The sequence below is a fragment of the Cryptomeria japonica genome, chromosome 9 (genome assembly GCF_030272615.1).
Source record: "Cryptomeria japonica chromosome 9, Sugi_1.0, whole genome shotgun sequence".
NCBI lineage: Eukaryota > Viridiplantae > Streptophyta > Pinopsida > Cupressales > Cupressaceae > Cryptomeria > Cryptomeria japonica.
Genome location: NC_081413.1, coordinates 728,979,380 through 728,998,624, shown reverse-complemented (window position 1 = coordinate 728,998,624; position 19,245 = coordinate 728,979,380).

Genomic DNA, 19,245 nt, shown 5'->3' with positions numbered 1-19,245 from the left:
CCTAAGAATATTGATCTTGACTAAGATATGTGTTGTGCCTGTGAATTATATACCTGTAGCTGCAACACAAAATACTCAATAGATCATTACAAGCATGGTTAGCAAATTTAAAACAAATAAATATAAAACCATGGCTAATCGATCTATCACCTCCTAATAAATGTGAGTGTAGATTTTCTCTCAGATCTGTATAGGCAAATTCCAGTGACTTGAATACATCTAGATGGAGGATTTAGGATAATAATGATGCATTTAAGCTAGAAAAGAGAATGATTAAGCTACATGATTCAACAATTATGCTAGAAAATAAGCTAGATCTAAGATGCAATTGCCTATAATAACAATGCTCAAATGATATGCTAAGAGATATTATGCCTATAGTAACAATGCCTGAAATGCAAATGAGATGGGATGATTATTGCTCCAAAATGGGATCTTTATAGGATTTCCAAGGCCAGGGGTGAGGTGGTAGGAATCGACAGTCAAGATTGAGTCGTGAGATATCAATGGTGAAATTGGAGGAGGTTGGAAAAGAGGTTGGATGAAAGGGAACATTTGCCATCTCTATGGTGACAAGTGTCAAGAAGCTTCCAAGAGAGGTTGGATGAAAGGGAACATTTGTCATCTCTATGGTGACAAGTGTCAAGAGGCTTCCAAGAGAGGGGACATGTGGCCCAAGAATGCCATGTGTCTTAAGGGGAGAGTATCCACACCATAGGAGGTTAGGATGTGCAGGCTAAGGAAGGTTTAATTAGACCCAGAGTTAGATGGAACTGGTTAGGTTAGGTGGTTAGAAGTTAGGAAGCGTGTGGGTAATTTGAATTTAAAATTCAAATAATAGGAAAAGGCTAATTAATTTTCAACGACTCATAAATTGATTTGTTTTAATTAATTAGAAGATTATAAGAAATGAATTTGATGGGGAAGAATTAATTAATCAAAGGGGATTATTGAAATGAACCTATTAAATAAATCCTTAGATTTATTAATAAGTAGATGAAAAGGGAGAATTTAATCAAATTGTTGATGAATTCAATTAAATTGGGGAGGGGGATTAATTAAATAATTGCTCATTCAATTAATTATCTTCAGACCATTTTTAGGTGTATACATTTTGCCCCTCTTTGAAGCGAGGTGTGATGACGTGTTGATTCAAAGTATAATCTCATTTTGATGATGATATTGGTTCGATAGGATGCCCCAACTCTTGATTGATAAATTCTAATACGATGATGCCCCCTCGGGAGATCAATTGAGATAATTGATCTTTGGAGTTTTGCGAATTTTGTGAAGTTGATTTCTTGATTAGAAATGATTTGATTTTTGCAACTATGATTGATAAAAATGCAAGTTCTATAATCATGGTGATGTGGTTCTTGATTATTGATAAAGATTGATTGGTTAGATTGATAAGATCGAGATTCAGTCTGGTTTCAAGAATGACACCTCCTATATAAGACAAAGATGATCAAAGCTTCTGGTTTCAGGAAATATATTGTTAGGATTCCCAAAGATACTGAGAGGGGGGGGTGAATCAGTATCTGACCGGTTAAGTAATTTTCTTAACTTATAACATGAAAAGCATATTAAAACTATGTACCAGTAAACCAGAAATAATGCAGCAAATAAGAATAACAACCACAACATGAAAAGCACACCATAACACAATATTTTAACGAGGAAACCCGATGTGGGAAATACATCGATGGGATTTATAACCCACAATATTCACTTACTGGCCAATAAGAGAATATTACTGCTACAATAGGGGTCTGCACATGCAGGAAGGCCAAGTGCCTAGGGCTCACTACTCAATTACAAAGGAAGTCACACTGACTTACAAAAATGGATTATACTAATCCAATCTCTTGTATTGCTTCAGATTAGCATTTGCTATGCCAGATTCAGTACCAGTTTAAGCTTTGCTACATACATAAACCCTTATCCAATAATTCACATATTAGGTCTGCTACCTTCTATTCATATTTCGCATTCTATCCTTCACACTAAAATGATCTACAATGATCTCATACATATATGAGTCATATTACAATCCACCATGTCGTCTTACAAAAGATTTTATAATTAATTACAAAATATGTTTATACAAAATTGTTGTCGGCCAGGGTGCCGATATTCTTCTTTTTTATGCCTATGTTCTATATGCTGGTGTAGAGTCTGCCTGTGTCTGCCTGCCAATATCACATGATTGTAAGGTTGCCATCAATGACAATACCTTCAATCACCTATAATTTCTTATTGGAGTGTGCATTTGCCAACAATATCCCCCTTTGGCATTGATGGCAACACTCATGAGAAAAATTCAAGAATGTCTCCAAAAATTGAAGTCCAAAAATCTTGCCAAAAATTGTGTGTCCAAAAATGTGTTATCAAAACTGTATGCTAAAAATGTATGCTCCCCCTGAGTAGATAATCTCTTCTTTTGGATTTTTTCTCATCTCTACTGCTCCCCCTTTGACATCAATGACAACGGTTGTCATTCGCTGTTAGTGGAGTCCAGCTTGGATTCTTGTAACCGGTGGGTTACAATCTGAAAAATATATGTCAAAACCAAATTTAAATCATTTTTGAATGATTTGTTGTCTTTTAGTGCTTCTTGATTTCTCTGCACTGTACCAGTGAGTATGTGCATTTTCTCTTCCAGTGTCTTAAGTCTGGGAACTAGAGCATCTGATATTTATTTTCTCAAAGAAATGAGGTAATCTGGTTTGGTACCAAGTCTACATTTCAAGTCCTTTGCTTTATCCTTCTCTAACTTCTTGATTTTCTCTTCTAGCTCTGCAATCTTCTTATCTATCTCCAAAAATGAATCTGATGTACCTATCAGATTGTCAGCAATATTGTTAATCTTATCTTGTGCTTTGCTTATTTCCTTGCCTAGATCTTCTGTTAAAATATTTGTTTTACAAGAATCTCTATACAGTTTCTTGAAGTCAAAAATTGTCTCTCCAAGTTCCAGTAATAATGTTTCCATTTTCTCCTTATTCTTCTTCACAATTTCTATAAAGAATTTCTCTTTTTCTTTAATCATTCTTTCCTTAAATGTATCCTCATTTATTTGATCAACCATCAAAATGGGTGATGAACTTAGACAATGTGTCTAGTTGACCTAAATAATCCTTATTATTAACATTGCACTTTGGTGCTATCAATTTAAGAATGGGAATGGTATCATCAATAGCCTTATAGGCTTGTGCATTACATTCTATGATATTCTTTATTGAATCCAATAAGACCTATCTTACATTTGTAGGTCAGAATTCTGCCATAGAAGTACCAGAGGTCTATCCAACTGTCTTCACAATAGCCATGCTACCGGTTGTAGTGATCACCTTGCTTGATTCGACCTTTGGTAGGTCAGTCTGTGTTTGCATTTCTATAAGTAAAGGTTTGGGCTTTTTAGTTTTAGCCGATGGCACTGTTTCTATCTAAACTTGTGTCTCAACCTGTACCTGTTCCGGTTTCTCCATCTGTGTCTCAGAAGGTTTTTCTAAGCTCTCAACAATCGGTTTCTCAGGTATAGCCTCTGTATGTACTTCTATCTGTACCTCTGCACTATCCATTGTTGGTTCTCCTGACTGTTTTTCAGTTGTATCTATCGATTTCTCTAATGGTTTACCAGTGGTATCCTCTGTCGGTCGCTCTGTTTGAGAAGGTTTTTTTGTGTTTATATTTACAGTTTCATTTACCTCAACCTCGGCATATGCAGCCGGTGACTCAGTAGTCACATCTGTCTTCTTGTCCTCAGTGGTTTCTCTATCAACCACAACATTTACTTCTTGAGTATCTATATTTACAGTATACAAAACTTCAGACTCAGGATTTGTATCCTCTAATGGAGTCTCCATACTCTCAGTAGCCAGTTGACTGTCAGTAGTATCTACCAATGGAGTATCTAAAGGAGGTGGGGGAACATCATCAGTTATTTTAAGGCTTGGAGGTCCACCTACCTTACCTTTCCCCTTATCCCTATCCTTTTAATATACTTTAATAGTCTTTGGTCTAAGTAATTCTTCCTGTTTTTCTTTTTCCACAAAGAATATATCCCATGCATCTGTTGTTTCCTCATAAACTTCTTCTATTCTTCCCACCATCAGTGCTACATGTTGGTGAGCAGTGGAGAATACTGTCCGGTTTGCTTCACTGATTAGTTTATCTATTTCATCAGTTGAGTTGACTGGATGTACTGCAAGTAATTTTTCAATCTTAATTTTCTTGTCCAGCTCAACGATGGCTAACCTTCTAGCTTCTAATCTCCTATACAAATCATTTGGTATTTCATCAACAATTTCCATCAAAAATTTCTTGTATATATCTAAGTGTAAAATTACACTGTTCTCTATGCTTTCCTTGTCATCTGCAGATAGTGTGTTGTATATTTTGTTGATGTTTTTCAATTTTACATCTTCAGTTATTTTGCTCAAGATTTTATCTAGTGGAGCAATATCTTGCTTTACCTTCTTTTTCTTAGGAGTCAACTTTTTTGCTGGAGGCCTCACTGCCTATTGTTTTTGCCTTGTTTTTTAGGGTGTAGGTGAGGGTACCACTGAGGGTTTTCTTTTTCTATCTACCCTTTTGAATACCACCAGTATATCACTCTCAGAGGAAGTTCCAACCAGTGAAAGATGGGTTTCTGATTGAAGTCCTTCCAACTCACTTTCCTTTATACCAGTTTGTTTCAAGACATCTTCTTTAATTGCTTTAGCCTGTCGGGTTCCTTTTCTTACTGTTTCTTCGACCTTCTTAACCATTTTTCTAAACTGAATTCCACTCTCAATTGTTTCAGCATTTCCAAAAAAATTCTCAGTGGGTTCCTTTGGTGCTTCAAGGAGGGCTTTTTCATAAGTTTCAATAATATTGTCATATGTTTCATAGCCCATTTCAGTTACCCAGATAGTTCTAGGGACAACTGCCTCCATCCAGATTTCATCCTTTTTAATTACAAAACAAATTTCTTTCTGATATTTGTCTACAATGGCTTGTGACAATCTCACTCTTGTTTTCATTCAAGCTTTCAATGCTTGAAAATGTTCATTTAAGTTTTTCTCCCGGTTTTCTCCCATAATGCTCAATAGATCCAACAGTTGCTTTCCTACCCGTATGTCAAAACCAAAATCTCTTCTACCAATACTGAGTACTTGTTTAGTTATGTACAACATTAGACAAACAAGAAAATTTCCAAATCTGAATGTTCCTTTCTTATCTCCTTTGATCTTCTTCAGATTATCTACCAGTTCATCTTTGAGCCATTCACATACATCTACTTTTGCATTATTATTAACCATGTCATAGGCACTTTTGATACATAGGCTAGAAACTGAGTTCAACCTATTTGCATGTGTAGCTTTATATCCTAAGATCATACTGATAAATCTGACATTGATGTCTTTTACACCGTTTACCCTTAGAGTGCTTTTGTCGAATGTTGCACTGGTTAGGTTTATCCTTGTGTCATTTGAGACCTTCTTTGTTCTGTCAAGTCTACTATCGGTGGAAGGTAACCCTGTTACTGCCTTAACGACTTCCCTTGTGATTTTATGAATTGAATCCAACCAGAAGAATTCACCATGTACTCTTCTTAGAACAATTCTTATAATATCCTCAGGAAAATTAGGGATGCTAAGGATGTCCACAAAACCTAGGGTTTCTACTATCTTGTGTTCCGGCTTGACATTTCCAGATTTATCACAAACCACAGTCTTGTACATGTTCTTGATCTCATCATTACCCATTTCCTCAATATGACAATGTATATACATCCTAGGGTCTTTAGCATATACTACTCCCTTAGGAATTTGATAAAATGCACCTATGCTATCATCTTTCTTCGCAATTTCAGGAACCAGTTTGAATATGGTTCTAGGGTGCTTAACAACCTCAACAACAGTAGGGTTTGCAATAAATTCAAGAGTGGATGAAGAAGCCATATTAATAAATACCTCAATCTGCCTTAGGGATGAATGCTTGGATGAATTACTTCACTTCTTTTCTAAGGATGCCTTCACTCAGGAATTTTTGCGCTCTTGAAGATTTGAATGCTTGGTGAATGAAAAAGGAGCCAAAACACTTGCTTTATAATGTTATTTTCTCCAACTACCATATTTAATTCTCACCGGTTAAGTCACAACTTAACTCATTTGTCGCTATAGAAGTAATTTCAACTTCTCACCATCAACCGAGGGAATAAGAGCATGTTTTTCATTTTGTTGCTAAACTCTCAAGGATTTTCCTTCAGTTAGATGAAGAGTCCCCTGCCAATGGAGTGTTACTCTATTCTGCCAGTGGAGGAGTATTCCCATCAACATTTTGATCTGACTTTCTAATCCATTGTTTTGAGAATTCTTGCTTTACCTCTTCAACCTTTTCTTTACCTTTTAAACTAGGACCTTTGTTATTTATTGGTGATGCCTTACTTCTACAAAATTTTGCAATATGTCCAATCTTGTTACAGGCATAACAAGTCACATTGTTTTTTTGAATAGCTTTCCCATATCCTATGCTGGTATGTGTTCTGCATTGATTAGATAGGTGTCCAAATCTTCCACAAACATAACATCTTACATTCATTCTACAATTTTCTGAATTATGACCAACATTGTTGCATTTAGAACATTGACTGGTGGGTGTATTAGTGTTCTGATAATTTCTAGATCTACACTGATTTTCTCTATGACCATACTTGTTATAGTTAAATCATTTCCCATTAAATTTGTAAGCATTAGGTTGTCTTACCGGTTTACTATGATCATGATTGTTTGCAATACCGGAGCTTTCACCAACTTCAAAGCCAAGGCCATTTGTATCACCATTAGGTTTCTGATTCTTTAACATGTCATCAAGTTCCTCTGAACTTTTCTTGAATTTCTCCTTGTGTTGATTTGCAGTAGCCAATTCATTTTCCAAGAATACCTTTTGTCTCATGAGTTTAGTTTTATCATGTTCTAAGTGAATTAGATCTGTCTTTAGCATATCATTCTCATGACTGAGTCTTGTGTTTTCATTTCCAGCATCATTCAGTCTTCTAACCAAGTCTTCTTCATTCTTCTTCCTATCTTCAATTTCTTTACAAAATCTCATAGTCATATCTTGCATCTCATTCTTAGTTTGAAAGAGTTATTTCCAATTGCTTTCTCAAGCTTTCCATCTCTACCGGTGTCAAGATCTTCCTCAAGTTGTTAGGCTTTTGAAAATAGAGGACTAGGCTTTGATACATCCTGTATAAGACATGATCAGAACGTGTGGTTTCAGGAAAGATACATCCTGTATAAGACATGATAGAATCGACTAGGTTTGATTGATAGATTGATTCAATAAAGAACTTACAGTTTGTTGATATCAAGTTGCAGAAAGATTTGGATAAGCTGATGTTGATTCTGTTGAGAGGGATAGCATAAGATTTTCACTGGGTCGACAATATCTAGAGAGATATGAATCATTAGTCTAATTGTGTATACACTTGTGATGATACCTTGGTGACTCCTGCGATAGATTTAACCTTGGATAAAAGGACCATGCGGGATCCCATGCAAGAATGAAATGCAAACTAAATGCAAATGAAATGCAAAGCTACGATAGGACTAGTCACTGGATTATTGCGGTTTTGTCATCATTGAGCTTTTTAAATGTGGGAAGTGAGTGCAAACATCGATGGTATAATTAAACCATGATGACCTAAGCACTTATTTCCTGTATTTTGATATGGCAAGTTAGCACAAGCATCGAGGTATAATTGAACCAAGATGACCTAAGTGTTGCTTGCGTAAAACAGACAGTATTAATCATTTCAATATGCAAATCAGAAATGTCTTCAATGATACTCTGATGATTATGTCCTGAGACAATTTTGCACATATTAATGATTAATTTTCAGACAGCAGACAAGAAAAATATATCATGTTCCTTCCTTGTTCCTCTAGTCAAAGACATCCTAGAGTCACTCAGAAATCATAATAGCGAAAATCAAGATAAAAAAAAAAGTTGAACAATTATATTAAAATCATTATTCAAAAGATATCATCCATTGAAAAGGTGTGTGATGTGCTTATACTGACTTTGTGATAGTTTGATGGTTGATAATTCGATCTCGTGTTCAACGTTGGATGTGTCATAGTTTTCACTTGATAAGGGTTGTTTAACTGTTGTTATACCTATTTGATTAAGCTCAAAATGATCAAGAAGTTTGCGCCCAGCTAAGTGTAGGATTTTGTCCCAAGCCTAGAAACAAATTCGTTATGATATACCCAATGATCCAAACCATGGCGAGAGATTAACTAGGATGTGTTCGTATGTACAAAGGCTTCATGATGGATAAGGACATCGCTGAATGAAAAATGAATGCAAGCGGAAGGATGCATGAACTAATAGATGGAAGAGCTAGTGGATAGATAGTGCCTATTTGCCAGGTTTTCATCGTCTATTTTTATTGCACTTTTTCTCATATTTGATTTTTTTTGTTGTTTTTCTGCTTTTTCACTGTTTTTGATTTTTTTTTACTTTTTCACTTTTTATTTTTATTTTTCTACTTTTTTCAGACATAGAATTTCTTCATATTCATGCTATTGATGGGTTCATCGAGTTGGTCTCCTTCTTGTGTTAATAGTTGATATGCTCTTGATCCAAATACTGATGTGACCACAAATGGACCTAACCAGCTTGGTTCAAACTTTCCTTTCTTTTCTTGATCTGCCTAGTTGCATAGATTTTCTTGTAGTACTAGTTCCCCAACTTGAAATGTTCATGGTTTGACCCTATGATTATGACTCTGGTACATTCTTTGTTGATATACCTTTAAATGATCAAAGGCATTTTGTCTTAATTCATGGATCAATTCTAACTCTTGTAATCTAGATACTCATTGTTCTTCGTCTGGGATAAGACATTTTAATTATACTTGTAGAGAAGGTATATCTACTTTGATTGGTAGTATTTATTCTAATCCATAAACAAGAGAGAAAGGTGTGGCACCTGTTGGTGTGTGGATACTAGTCCGGTAGGCCCATAGAGCAGGGTTTAATTGAATATGCCAATATTTGTCAACATCGTTCATTGTCTTTTTGAGGATTTTCAGAATAGTTTTGTTTGATGCTTCGGCTTGCCCATTTCCCTATGGATAGTAGGGTGGAGAATCTTTGTTGGATCTTGAATGGTCACCCATTATCAGTGATAATTGTCATTGGTATTCCATAGCGACAGATGATATAGTTCAAAATAAATGCAACAATTTGTTTTCCTATGATATTTGTGAGAGGTACTGCCTCAATCCATTTTGTGAAATATTATGTAGCTACAAGGATGAATTTGTGACCATTAGATGAAGAAGGATTTATCTTTCCTACTAGATCAAGACCCCATTGGCAAAAAGGCCAAGATGTTGCTAAAGAATGAAGTTCTTGTGCTAGTGCATGAATCAAATTCCCATGGATCTGATATTGTTTGCATGTTCTAGCTATCTGAAAAGAATCTCGTTCCATAGTCGGCCAATAATAGCCCAAGCGTATGAGTTTTTTCAAAAGGGTAAGACCACTTGAATGAGTGCCACAAATGCCATTATGGACTTCATGTAAGGCCTTCTCAAATTCTTCTTGTTCAAGACATCTTAAAAGAATACCGTCTAGACCTCATTTAAACAGGGTATTCGTGACAAGAGTATAATGGGAGGATTGGCAAATAAAGTTTCTCTTTTGGTTTTTTGATAAGTTGGGAGGGAGGATTTATCTTTCAGGTATGTATAAGTTTGGACATAGTGGGAGGAATCATGCCCAACAAAGTGACAGATAGTTTGAGAATCAGGACAATTGTGAGCAAGGTAAAATAACTCTTCTACCAGGAATTCATAACATTGTTGATTTTCCTGTGTCTGAAGGAGAGCAGCAAGTGTATCCATGACATCTACTACTTTGTTGTCATTTCTTGGAATCTATTGAAAAGTGAATTCTACAAAGTATTTCTTGATATCATCAACCATCTTTTTATAAGGCATTAAATTTTCATCATTTGTTTGATAGTCATCATTAATTTGATTAATGATGAGTTGAGAGTCTCCAAAGACTTGTAGTTGTGTAATGTTCCATTCTATAGCCATTTTGATACATGTTACGAAAGCTTCATACTATGCGGTGTTGTTGGTGCATGGAAAACTTAAATTGTATGCTTTTGGGATTGTATGACCTTGTGGTGTGATGAATAAAATGCCTGCTCCTGATCCATGTTGTATATATGAACCATCAAAGTATAATTGCCATGTTTTTGTGGTGATTGTTAGGATATTAGCATTGAGAAAATCAATCTATAAAGGATGATCATCTTGAAGTGGTGCCTCTTCTAGTTGGTCTACAATGACTTGTCCTTTTATAGATTTTTTGTCAACATACTCAATATCAAACTCCCTCAAGATGATGATCCATTTTTCTAGTCGTCCTGTTAATGTTGCCTTGCTGAGTAAATATTTAAGAGGATCGATTTTAGCTATCAACTTGATGGAGTGATATAGTAGATAGTGTCGTAATTTTTGAGAAGAAAAAACTATAGCCAAGCATGCTTTTCTATTGGTGAATAGTTGATCTCGTATCCTACTAGTGTTCTGCTGATGTAGTAGATGGCTCGTTCTTTTCCTTCATTATCCTATTGTGCTAGAAAAACTCCTAATGATGTTTCAGTGGTTGATACATAGAGCAACAATGGTTTTCCTAGAATTGGTGACATTAGGACGGGTGGTTGCATGAGATATGCCTTGATCTTGTTGAATGCATCCTCACATTGATGGTCCCACTTGAAATGAACATTTTTGTGCAATAGATGAGTAATGTTAGGATTCCCAATGATGTTGAGAGGGGGGGTGAATCAGTATCTAACCGGTATATGGATTTTCTAAACTTATTAAATGAATTGCATGCCAAAACAATGTACCGGTAAACCAAAATTAATGCAATAAGTAAGAACAATAAACACAACATAGAAAGCACACCATAGCACAATATTTTTAACAAGGAAACCCGATGTGGGAAAAACCTTGGTGGGATTTGTGACCTACAATATTCACTCACTGGCCAATAAGTGAATATTACTGATACAATAGGGGCCTGCACATGCATGAAGGCCAACTGCCTAAAGCTCACTGCTTAAATACAAAAGGAAGTCTCACTGACTAACAAAAGTGGATTATGTAAATCCAATGTCATGTACTGCTTCAGTTCAACATCTGCTATGCCAGGTTCAGGACCGGTTTAATCTCTTGCAATAATCATAAACCTTATTCCATAATCTGCCTTAATATTCGCACATATTATCCATCTCGCATATTACCTATTACAAATGTTCTACAAGATCTCATACTTATATATGAGCCTTATTGAAATACGCCTTTTCGGCTTACAAAAAGATTTTACAATTAAATACAAAATACAATAAACAAAATCATGTCGGCCAGGGTGCTAGTAAACATCTTTGTTGTTGTCATTGTTGGTATCTATGCCTGTGCTGGTGTCTGTCGGTGCCATAGGATTGTAAGGTTGCCATCAATGACAATACCTTTAATCACCTACATTTTCTCATTGGAGTGTGCATTTGTAAACAATCTCCCCCTTTGAAATTGATGGCAACACTCATGAGAAAAAGCCAAAAATTATATCCAAAAGTGTTTTCCAAAACTATCTTACCAAAACTGTCAAAACCGTGTGCTCCCCCTGAGCAGATGATCTCTTCTATCATACATTTTTCTCATCCTTATTCATTTTTCTCATCCTCTACTACTCCCCCTTTGGCATCAATGACAAAGGTTGTCATTCAATTTCAATTGAGTGTAGTTCCTATTATGATCACTGTAACCGGTGGGTTATAAAAGCAACATTCAGACTGTCGTAGAATCTTTCATTGTCCTTTAGTGCTGCTCCAGTCCTTTGGATTGTACCAGTGAGTAAGTGCATTTTCTCTTCCGCTATCTTAAGTCCTAGAATAAGAGCCTCAAAAATCTCTTTTCTCAAGGAGTGAGGATATCTAGTTTAGGACCTAGTCTGCACTTCAGTTCCTTTGCCTTAAACCTTAATCTCTATTTATCTTTTTCAATTTTTTCAATTTTCTCTTCAAAGCCAATAATTTTCTGTTCTACTACCGATAATGAATCTGATGAACCTACTAAATTATCAGCAACATCATTGATTTCCTTTTGAGCTCTGATGATCTCTTTATCTATGTCCTCTGTCAAAATGTTTGTCTTACATGTGTCTCTGTACAATTTCTTGAAGTCAAAAATTGTCTTTCCTAGTACCGATAATAATGTATTCATATGTTCCTTGTTCTTCTTGACTATCTCCTCAAATAATTTTTCCTTCTCTTTATTCATTTTCTCTTTGAAATTTTCCTCATTGATTTGATCAATTATTAGAAGATCGTCGGTTATGTACTTAGACAATGTGTCTAATTGGCCTAAGGAATCTTTATTCTCTATATTGCACTTGGGTGCAATCACCTTCAAAATTGGTATGGTGTCATCAATAGCCTTATATGCTAGTGCATTAAAATCTATTATTTTCTTGATTGAATCTAATAATACTTTAGTCACATTAGTTGGTCTAAATTCAGTTATGGAGGTTCCAGATGATTGTCCAACTACCTTCACAATTTGTAATTTGTCGGTGGTAGTAATAGCTTTGCTTTGCTCTTTCTCTAGAGGGTCAGTTTGTGTCTGCATTTCAACTACCAAAGGTTTATGTTTTTCAGTTGTAGCATGTGACACTGTCTCGGTATGTACCTGTGAATGAACCTATTGCTCTACTTGTTTCTATGTGCTCTCTGCTAGTTTCTCTGATGGTGCCTCTGATGATTTTATAGTGGTGTCTACTGTCGGTGACTCGGTGGGATTTTCTGTAGTCGGTATCCCATCTGTTTGTTTTTCAATGTTATCAGTCACCATTCCAGTAACCAAGGGATCAACTGATTTTTCAGTTTGTTGCTCAGTCCCAATTTCAACATTTCCAACTGTATCCTCAATATTTGTCTCAACTGTAATGTCTTCTACCAGTGGCTCAGTTGCCACATCTCTCTTCTCACTTGTTTCCTTATCAACCACAATTTTGACTTCCTGTGTGTCGATATTCATTGTGTACAACACATCTGAGTCACGATTTGTGTCCTCATGTGTTGTTTCCATACTCTTTGTTACCGGTGGTGTGTCAACAATTTGTGTCGGTGGAGTATCAGAAGGAGGTGGGGGCAAGTTATCTATTCTTTTTATGCTCGGAGGACCACCTACTTTGCCTTTCCCCTTATCCTTATCCTTTTGATAGACTTTAAAATTCTTTGGTCTCTTAAGCTCTTCTTGTTTCTCTTTCTCAACAAAGAATATATCCCACTTGTCTGCAGTTTCTTCTGATATCTCATTCACTCTGCCAAAAATTAGTGCTACATGTTGGTGACCGATTGAAAATACTCTCTGGTTAGCCTCACTAATTAATTCATCTATCTCTTGCGTTGAGTTCACTGGGTGAACAGCAAGTAGTTTTTCTGCCTTGATCTTTTTATCCAATTCAACAATTGCTACCCTTCTTGCTTCTAACCTTCTATACAAATCATTGGGTATATCATCTACAACTTCCATCAATAATTTCTTATAGATATCAAGGTGTAAGATAATACTCTTTTCTATACTTTCTTTTTCATCATTTGAAAGTGTGTTGTACAACTTGTTGATATTTGACAATTTGCCATCTTCAGTTATCTCATTCAAAAGTTTGTCCAAAGGATGGACAACTTGTTTTACTCTCCTTTTCTTTGGTGTCAACTTCTTTGTCGGAGGCCTAACTGCCTGTTGTTTTTGTTTTGTTCTCTTAGGTGCAGGAGAGGGTACCGGTGAGGGTTTTCTTTTCCTTACTACCCTTTTAAATTTTGTTGGTATTTCACTGTTAGAGGAGCTAGCAACTGGTGAAAGATGTGTTTCCATTTGCAATCCTTCCAAGTCACTCTCCTTAATACCAGTTTTATTCAATACATCTTCCTTGATTGCTTTCGCCTGCCTTGTTCCTTTTCTAACTATCTGTTCAGTTTTCTTTATTCTTTTTTGAGATTGAATACTGCTTTCAATTTTTTTTGCATTTTCAAATACTTTTTTTGTTGGTTCTTTAGGAGCTTCTAGGAGGGCTTTTGCATAAGTTACAATTGTGTTCTCATCTGCCTCATATCTCATTTCTGTAACCCAAATAGTCCTTGAGACTACTGCCTCCATCCAAATCGTATCCTTCTTTATTACAAAGCATATCTCCTTTTGATATTTGTCAACAATAGCTTGAGATAGCCTTATTCTTGTTTTCATTCTAGCCTTTAATGCCTAAAAATGTTCATTTATGTTCTTTTCCCTATCATCTCCCATGCTGTTTAGAATGTCCAGTAGTTGTTTTCCTACCGGTATGTCAAAACCAAAATCCTTTCTACCAATATCGGGTACTTCCTTGGTAATATACAGCATTAAACACACAAGTAAGTTGCCAAATTTGAAAGTCCCTTTCTTATCACCTTTGATCTTCTTCAGATTGTCTATCAGTTCATCCTTCAACCATTCGCATATGTCAATCTTTTCATTGTTGTTTACCATGTCATAGGCACTCTTGATACATAAGCTAGAGACAGAGTTTAGTCTGTTGGCATGTGTAACCTTGTATCCAAGAATCATGTTGATGAACCTTACATTGATGTCCTTTACATAATTTACTCTCAAAAATCTCTTGTCAAAGGTTGCACCAGTTAGGGTCATTACAATGTCATTTGGAACCATTTTAGTCTTGTCAGGCCTCCTACTGGTGGAAGGTAAGCCTATCACTTCCCTAACTACCTCTTTGGTTATCTTATAAATTGAATCCAACCATAAGAACTCCCCATGAACTTTGCTTAACACAATCCTTATAACATCCTTTGGAAAATCAAGAATACTAAAAATTTCCACAGAACCTAGGGTTTCGACTATCTTATATACTGGTTTAACATTTGCATTTACATCACATATAACAGTCTTGTACATGTTCTTAATTTCATCATCTCCTAGTTCTTCTATATGACAATGTATGTAGATTCTAGGATCCTCAACATATAGAACTCCCTTAGGTATTTTTGAGAATGCTCCTAGGGTATCATCTTTCTTCACAATTTTGAGAATAATCTTAAAATACGGGTCTAGGGTGCTTAACAACTTTGATTACAGTAGGGTTTGCAATGAATTCAGGTGCAAAGGAGGAATCCATTGATATAAATACCTTAATGTGCCTTTAGGTAAGAGTTCTTGAATGATTTGCTTCACTTATCACTATGGATGCCTTCTCTTGGAATTTTTGCACTCTGAGGAAATTTGATTGCTCGGTGAATGAAAAAGAGCCAAAAATACTTTCTTTATAATGTCATTTCCTTCAACTACCATATTTAATGCCTGTCGGTTAAGTCAAACTTAACACATCTGTCGGTAAAGAAGTATTTCAACTTCTCACCATCAACCGAGGGTAAATTAGCATGTTTTTCAATTCATTGTCATACCCCCAAAAGGTTTCTTTTTAGTTAGATGAAGGATCTCCTGCCAGTGGAGTGATACTATGTTCTATCGGTGAAGGAATAGCTTCATTAACATTCATATCTGACTTTCTGATCCATTGTTTTGAAAATTCTTTCTTTACTTCTTCAACATTTTCTTTAACTTTCAAACTGGGTCCTTTGTTATTTGTCGGTGATGCCTTACTTCTACAAAATTTTGCAATATGTCAAATCTTGTTATAAGCATAATAAGTCACATTCTTTTTTTTTTAATAGCTTTTCCATATCCTATGTTGGTATGTGTTTTGCATTGATTAGATAGGTGTCCAAATCTTCCACAAACATAACATCTTACATTCATTCTGCAATTTTCTAAGTTGTGACCAATTTTATTGCATTTAGAACATTGACCGGTGGGTGCATTGGAGTTCTAATAGTTTCTAGATCTACACTGATTTTCTCTATGACCATACTTGTTACAGTTAAAGCATTTTCCATTAAATTTGTAGGCATTAGGTTGTCTTATCGGTTTACTATGATCATGATTGTTTGCAGTACCGGAGCTTTCACCAACTTCAAAGCCACGGCCATTTGTATCTCCATTAGGTTTATAATTTTTCAACATGTCATCAAGATCCTCTGAACTTTTCTTGAATTTCTCCTTGTGTTGATTTGCAGTAGGCAACTCATTTTCTAAGAAATCTTTCTGTCTCATGAGTTCAGTTTTGTCATGCTCCAAGTGAATTATATTTGTCTTCAACATATCATTTTCATGACTGGGTCTTAGATTTTCATTTCCAGCATCATTGATTCTCCTAGCCAAGTCATCTTCATTCTTATTTTAGTCTTCAATGTCTCTACATAACATCATAGTCATATCTTGCATCTCATTCTTCATTGTACCGACTACAGAAAATCCTACTGAGTCACCGACAGTAGATACCAGTGTAAAATCATCAGAGGCACCATCAGAGAAACTGGTAGAGAGCATAGAGAAATAGGTAGAGCAACAGGTTCATTCACAGGTACATACTGAGATAGTGCCACCAGCTACAACTGAAAAACCTAAACCTTTGGTAGTTGAAATGCAGACACAAAATGACCCTCCAAAGAAAGAGGAAAGCAAATCTATTACTACCACTGATGGATTACAAATTGTGAAGGTAGTTGGGCAGTCATCCAGAACCTCCATAACTCAATTTAGACCAACTAATGTGACAGAAGTATTATTAGATTCAATCAAGAAAATAACAGATTGTAATTTAGAAAATCCATATACCGGTTAGATACTAATTCACCCCCCCCCCCTTCATTATCTTTGGGAATCCTAACAATTGGTATCAGAGCCAGGTTCAGTGTCGGTTTAAGCTCTTGCAATGATCATAAACCTTATTCCATAATTTGCCTTAATATTCACACATATTATCCATCTCCCATATTACCTATTACAAATGTTCTACAAGATCTCATACTTATATATGAGCCTTATTACAATACGCCTTTCCGGCTTACAAAAAGATTTTACAATTAAATACAAAATATAATAAACAAAATCCTGTCAGCCAGGGTGTTGGTAAACATCTTTGCCGCTGCCGGTGTCTGTGCCTGTGCCGGTGTCTATCAATGCCATGGGATTGTAAGGTTTCCATCAATGACAATACCTTCAATCACCTACAATTTCTCATTGCAATATGCATTTGCCAACAAGTAAATGGTTGTCATTCATCTGCTAGTTGAGCAACAAATCTTCTGATTGATTGGAATCTTCCTTGGAGTGATCTTAGTTGACTTATATTCTTGGGAGATGTCATTTCCATGGTTGCTTTAACCTTAGCTGGATCCACTTCAATACCTCTAGCTGAAACAATGTATCCCAATAGCTTGCTTGAAGTAACACCAAAGGCACATTTCTTAGGGTTTAGTTGTAGCTTGTATTGTTCTAACCGGTCAAATATATTTTCCAGTATCCCTATATGTTCTTCTTTGTTGTATGATTTAGCCAATATGTCAGCCACATAGTCTTCCATGAATGTATGCATCATGTCATGAAATATAGTTGTCAAAGCTCTTTGATATGTAGCACCTGCGTTCTTTAATCCAAAAGGCATAACATTCCAATAGAAAGTACCCCATGGACATGTGAAAGCTTTTTTTTTCTTGATCTTTGGGTGCTATTTTGATCTGATTGTATCCAGAGAAACCATCCATTAAAGAAAACATTGAGTGTCCAGTAGTTAAATCTACAATGATATCGATGTTAGGCAAAGGAAAGTCATCCTTTGGACATGCGTTATTAAGATCTTTGAAGTGTGTGCATATTCTGCTACTTTTATCTAGTTTTGAAACATGAACGATGTTGGATACCCATTGAGGATAGGCTACAGGTCTGATGAATCCGACATTAAATAATTTTTTTAGTTCTGCTTTGACTAGAAGGGCAATATGAGGATGCATTTTCCTTAACTTCTATTTGACTAGTTTGGCTCCTGGACTAACATTTAAGTGATGCATAATAATATTTGGATCCAACCCTGGCATGTCTACATATGACCAGGCAAAATTGATTTGTCATCATTTAAAGAATTCCACATATTGTTGCATTTCTTGCTTAGACAAAGAAGCTGCTAGATGAAGAATCTTTGGTTGCTCTGTTGTGCCAATGTTAATTGCTTCTATTGGTGCGATCAAAATGGATGACCTTTCTTGATAGTTCTTAGGTAAAGTGTCAAATCTCCCATCTTTCGGCACCTCAAGGAGGTTTTCACCGTTAGATGTGTCCTTTCTTTTTACTTTTTCCCAATCTAATGTTGCCAAGAAATGGTTTTCAGCATTAGACCTGAATTTGTTTTCTTTATTTTCCTTTTTGTGACTAGGAGATTTGGCACCCACTTGACTGGAAGATGCGTTGTTGAAATTCCTAGTGAAATTTGTTGTGGGTTCGATTGAGTTAATATATACAGATATGGCATGGTCATTCGGAAAGGTATCAATGGTAGTATGTCCTTCATTTTCCCAATCGATAAGTTCGGGGTGGATTAGAGGTAAGAGGTCTTCAGTTTGGGATGTTTCGAGGGTATCGAGGGTCATGATAGATGTATCAAATTTTTCAATATGTATGTCGATGTCTAGAATGGTACTCTCATTAGAATGACCTCGCATAAGAAACTCTTGATCGTCCTCGGTTAAGTCCAAGTCAGCCGAATGTGATTCTAATTCAAGTGAACTAGTTCTTAACATTTGTCCTGCATACGTGTGAACTACATCGACTCCTACATCTCCTTCAAAAAAAAATTCTTCAGTTGATTCTTCAGAGTGATAGGAATATCATTCCCATTCATTAGAATCGGTATCACTTGCAGCCTGCAATCTACAGATTTGTTCATATAGTATGTGATTTGTTTCTTCATCTTTTCTTGTTATATATTTTCTTCTTTCATATTCAACCTCTTCAGGACTGAGATTGAGTTTTTTCAACCTTTCTATGAGCTTTCCTTGACTTATATTAGCTTCTTTATTATTTTGATTGAGATTTAATGATGCTTGAGAGGTGATTTTAGTTTATTTCTCTTGTTGATTTGAAGCTTGCTTCTTTTCCCATTTCATGTTTGCTAGTGTTTGTTGCTTAGCTGATGTTTCTTCTCTTTCAATTGCCAATTGTTCTTTTTGTTTTCATATTCATCTTGTTGTTGACTAAAAGATGTGCTTTCTGGTAAAGTAACT